A 5,854-nucleotide genomic window follows, 5' to 3' on the forward strand; every position below is an offset into this window, starting at 1 on the left:
ATGATTAACAAGACGACATGGTCATCAATATCCCCCGCCACATGTGATGTCTATGAGTCTATATCCAAAATAGTGATCAAGGGTCATAGCGCTGTTAAATATTATCGCACAGGTCTCATTTTCGAACTTGATCAAGGTGTCCATGGTGTGAAGCTACATTCTACATTTCGTAATCCTAGCTGTAATAGTTTCCGAGAAAAGCTGTCCCCTTCATCTCGGACGCTGTAGAAAAGGCCACAATGTTTTGCATATACAGTGTCATATTTTAGAATTAATGCGTTTAGTTCTCATGGCGTCATACCACATGACTGTGTTTATACCACGTCGCTACGCCCCCCACACACACACATGCAGTTCAGTGTTGAAGTTACGGAGCCGCAGTGCACAGGCGGAGTAAAGGGTCATAAAGTTTGTGTGCGTCATTGAACATGTAAGTTTTACTTATCTACTGCCGTAGGTTCATGATGTCCGTTGTTGTATGTGAGTTTGATGCTTCGCGAAGCGGCACCCGAGTCAGGAAGCCAGGTTAACACCATGTATATTCCGGCTAACTGTTAGCGTAGCTTGGATGAGCTGCTGTTGGCCTCTGATGGTGAGCCGGTCACAGGCACGCAGGTTGTAGAGCCCGTAGAACCCGGCCACGATCATTACACGATCATTATTTTCGTATGTAGCTATTCGTTATCATTTGTGGATGACTGACAAGCTACAAGTTAACGGCGATATGCGCCGGTGCGCTTTCAACGTAAAAGCACCGTGCCTGTGCAGTTATGAGTGCCAGTTTATTTTGTAATCATTGTATTTCCTGTGGTGCTATGGATGCTGTAACTTGATGTTCATCATACACATTAGTCACCTTCATGCCAGTTTTGTTAATTGTTTATTTCTTTCCTCTTTGTTATAGAAACCACACACCAAATATTCTCTAGATATTCAGCCAATACATCCTCCTGCAAGTTTGTATGTTGCCTGCTGAATCTCCAAGTAAAGCCTTTTCATCTGCAACCGGCGTATTCCTTGCTCCTCATCTCTGAAGTGGCCGCAAGTGGTGTTCTGGCCGACACACCTGACATGAACCAAAGATAACTCCAGAACTAGCCCTGACACACACTGAGGTTCCTCCACTACAGAGGCACGGACGGACGGACGGACGGACGGACGGAGGCCAAACCTTTTATCCCCCTTTTCCACTTCGTGGAGGCGGGGGATAAAAAAGGCTAGAAAAGAAAGGGTCAGTTAAATGAATGCCAATTTAATTATGCCATTGTTTTTATTTAAAAAACAAACAAACAGAAAAACTGAGTTCTTTTCCATATAATAAATGTTGGAGGGAAGATGTGGCTTAAATATACACAAGATTAGACACAAAATTGATTGTAATGAATCGTTATTTTTTTACCGCCAGATTCATAATTTACAACCCTTTGAGGTCATCAGATGACAAAAAAAGTCAAAACTGCTAAAAAACATAACAGATTAATATTTATTAATCTTGATTTTTTTTTTTCAAATTCACAATCAACTTCGGTCCTGATCAAAAATACAAAATATTTAATAATTTGTTTTATTTTAACCCTTTAAATTCTAATTTGATTACATGCTGTCACTGTACTATGAAAAAACACATAAAATTAGATATTTTCCATATAATAAATGTTGGAGGGCTGTTTATTTTTTTATTTAGTTCAGGCTTAAATGTATTCAAGATGAGTGTCAAATTTAGCTTATGCATTGTTATTTTCTATGCAATTTCATGTTTACTGCAATTTTAGGTAAATGGGACAAAAATGCACATTAAATCCCATTAAAACCACAATTTTAATGGCACAGTTTTTACACAATATACTTATGCATTCATAAGTAACTTTGGAGAAATATACTAAAATTTTCCCTTTTTATGTCTATGGATAAAACACTTGTGATTTCTTAATGGTAAAAACAACAATGAACGCACTGTAACAGTGCTATTTTCCATCCTCTCCTCCTTGAAATAATTTTAAAATCAGCATTGGATTTAACAATATGTACATTCATCCTCCATGTTACAACTTTTGGTAACACTTTCTATGAAGCCCACATTTATAATGCATTATCATGGCATCCATAATGCATTATAATGCATTCATAATGCCTCATAACTACACTTATAAGCAAACATAATGCTTCATGATGCTTTATATCAACGGTCATAAAACATTATAATGTCATTTATAATGAATTATAATGACTTGTTCCATGGATGCTCATGAATACTCATGAACACTACATCCATAATGCTTTATGAAGTATGAAGCCCCGACAATCACAATGCATTATGAGGGCATTCATAATGCTTCATAACTACACTCATAATGCTTTATGCACTGAAAAAGTAAAACAAAGCTGTTGTACATTTAATGTATATTTTCACATTCGAATAACTGAAAATTTGGTTGATCACTGAATCAAATGTTTTTTAGGTTTGAATCTAGTATTTTTTACATTTAATGAATGTAAAATTTGCCGCAGGACATGAAACTGGAATTCTTCATTTGATCAGGATATTGTTTTAAATTGAGTGTGGTTTGTGGGTGTAGTACACACATATTTCTAGGGGGCGGTAACGCGCCAGAATGGTGGTTGCACCTGCCTGACCTAGAAAATGAAAGAAGATGGAGGACTGATACCAAAAAGGTCGAAGTGGCGGCAAAAGTGAAGAGACGGAGGACAGTAACCAGCACAACCTCACCGTTTTCAGAGAGCCCGTGGCACGAAAAGCAACTTTTGTAGTGAGTATTAAACAGTAGACATTATATACCGACGACGGTAACTTAAATTCAAGTAAATGTGTATCTGCCTTTGGCTTTACGATCGAGAGTGTGTGTGTGATAGCATGTTTTAGCTAGCGCTAATGTTAGCATACATTGTTCTAACCTTAGCTAGCAAGTACCTGGCTAACTGAACCTGATATTCATTAGTAGTTAACGGTGACAACGTTTCTCAGCTAGAACTCGCTGTGACGGTTTCTGGGCTCATTATGTCAAAGTAGCCACGGTCACAGCCACCGCTGCCTTAAGTCGCGGCTGTTGGCGGTCTGTCGGCGGACGACATTATGAGCCCGGTTGACATTTGCCCCGACCGTCGGCGATTCCCGGGGCTTATTGTGTTGTCCGGCGGCGGACCGGCGACCGGGGCTGAAGCGGGCACGATATCTCCATTTAGAAAATAGCTGTTGCGTGCAGGGCGGTGTCAACCGCGGCTCATAGCGTTTTCATACGGTGACCGGAGTTCAACCGGGAATCATTTCTGTGCTGAAATCGCAGGTGCAGGGGGTGGGGGAGGGGTGATATTGGTCTCACGGTATAAAAAAAAACAGAAGATGGCTCAGTGGTCGTTCAAGCAGTCCAGTTGCTGGTGGTATCGACCATTGCTTACTGTTATTCTGTTTGAGAAGAGTTTCTATTAAGTTTTGTGTTTTAGCCATATGCTGAACAAACACAGTACAAAAAACTAGAGGTGGTTAAGTCTCAATATTTTATTTTGATCTTACTGTTCTTCTGCTTTAAGGTTTTCAAGTCAGGTGTATAAAATAGGTGGCAATTGCATTTACAATATTTGATGTGAAAATGTAAAATTTGGATTATTTCTAGATTCACTGCTGAAATTATTTTTTCCAAGCATTTTTCAGTTTACGTACTTGAATTTCCTTAAATTATGATTAATACTGAAGTTGCCACAATATTACACATTTTTGGGAAGCATTAGCAAATGTGATATTAGGAAAACAATTATTTTATGCAATAATTATTTTGGCTGGTTTAAAATGGAATCATGAAGGACTCCTAAAGCTACACATTTTAGCAAGTTCTGTCAATATCAAAAGGGTATTTGTGTTCTATGAAACAAATAATTACCTACTTTATAACTAAATGTTTCTCATTCAACTACAGGGAAGCTATGCTTGCACTAGGAATTTGAAATGAAGAGCCACTGTGGCTCACTCATAAGAATAATAATGAGCCACCTTTTGTTAATGGAATATTTTGTCCTTTGGGCAAGTGGTTTTGAAGTTGTTTTCATCTCTTTGTAGGTTCTCCCAAGGATTACGTCTGAAGCAGACAGATCTTATTGAAGATGGTGTTGCAGGCAGTAGCAGGCCCTTAACCAAGATGGCTTCATCTCTGAGAAAAGTATAAAAACAGACCACATATTTGCTTTTATTTAACCTACTTGAATCAAATGTGCAGGAACCATAATCAGGCCATTCAAAATTGAATTTGTATAACGTGAAAAGGAGAATAACATCTCAAATTAAATTTCCGAAGTGGAGTATGATTGAAGCCTTTGTTAACAGGAACAGAATTTCAAATCATGCTGATGGGCTGCATGATTTGAAATTTTGTCAAAACCTACCATGGCTTTACAGTTAGTTTTTGAGTACCATAGTTGAGGCTGGATGTGTGAATATAGTAATACACCTTAACAAAGCAGCTTAACTGAATTGTCATTGTTTCCTACATGCAGGTCTGCAATCGTGCTGTGTGCAAACTTCGAGTTCAAGGTCAAATGAAAGTTGGTGGCCATCATTGCTTTGTTATGCTGGACGAAAGCAAGTTCTCACACAAAAGAAAGGTAAGATGCATTTTTGTGATACACGTGTGTGTGTGTGTGTGTGTGTGTGTGTGTGTGTGTGTGTGTGTGTGTGTGTGTGTGTGTGTGTGTGTGTGTGTGTGTGTGTGTGTGCGTGTGTGTGTGTGCGCATTTCTATTCAAGGAAATGTCATTACCTGTGCATGTAACTATTAATCCGATAATTACAAAAAATATGTTTGACAGTACAACCGGGGGAGAATGGGACCAGCATGGAGACAGAATAAAAAAATGGGTATTTGGTATGCTGGAAGTAGCGCAGACCACCAGGAGACCCATTTTCAAGATCGTCGCAAAGCGTTCCAAAGAGCAGCTTCTTCCCATCATATGGTGCCATATTAGGAGGGGATCCAGCATTGTGACCGATGAGTGGAAAGCTCTATCAGAGGAAGGTTATGATCACCATACTGTCTGCCACAAGAGACACTTTGTAGATTCTGTAACCAGAGCCCATACACAAAACTTTAGAGAGGGCCTGGCAAACATTTAAATGTGAGATTTGGCGTCATAGAGGCAATCGAACGACCAAGCTGTTAAAAGAGCATTTAAGAGTAATTGAGTGTTAGTACTGGCTTGGGAGATTGCATAGAAATGGCATTCTCGGGTGCCTTTTTCATGATATTAGAAAATTTAATGTTCATGAGTGTTGATATGGATTTATGAAAGGTTCTTTGTATTGTTCTATACCTCTTTTTAAATAGTTGCTTGTTTGTTCGAGCACCCTGAATAAACTTGTATTTGTAAATAAATGTATTTGTTTGTACTATTAGGGCATGGTCATATCCCAGCTGGCAAACATACTTTAGTGTGATCGTGCCCTTAAGGGCCAAGTGTTTACATATGTATACTGTTTACCTGTAAGTGTTAAGATGCACTTTAAAAAGCTGCTTCAAGCAAATGTCCTTTAATGCCCCTCTGGGGGGAGGGCGTTCCTCGGTTAAATTTTGTATTTTATATCTCTTATAATAGTGGCTAGTTTGTTTGACACCCTGAATAAACTGTAAAAATATATTTGGTCTTTTTCTTTCTTTGAATATGTATTTTGAATACCTTGAGTTTCCATTTCTACAGAACCCGCATTTACTGTATAATGTTTTGCATACTAATCACTTAAGATGCAACATATATTCTTATAAATGCATCACACTTTACTTAGCCCCTACAATGAAGCGTTATGATGAATTATGCATTATTATAAATGCATCCATATGTATGTCACTTTACTT

At 38.5% G+C, this 5,854-nt stretch overlaps 1 long non-coding RNA gene across 1 annotated transcript; it reads left to right on the forward strand.

Annotated features, from left to right (window-relative positions):
• The first annotated feature begins 329 nt into the window (after positions 1–329).
• Positions 330–5,639, forward strand: LOC127536009 (uncharacterized). The gene is made up of 6 exons (XR_007944990.1): positions 330–430; positions 905–1,231; positions 2,577–2,768; positions 4,070–4,169; positions 4,504–4,611; positions 4,815–5,639. It is a non-coding gene; the product is annotated as an uncharacterized LOC127536009 (long non-coding RNA).
• The last annotated feature ends 215 nt before the right edge of the window (positions 5,640–5,854 follow it).

This window comes from Acanthochromis polyacanthus, chromosome 11, assembly GCF_021347895.1.
Source record: "Acanthochromis polyacanthus isolate Apoly-LR-REF ecotype Palm Island chromosome 11, KAUST_Apoly_ChrSc, whole genome shotgun sequence".
Classification (NCBI taxonomy): domain Eukaryota; kingdom Metazoa; phylum Chordata; class Actinopteri; family Pomacentridae; genus Acanthochromis; species Acanthochromis polyacanthus.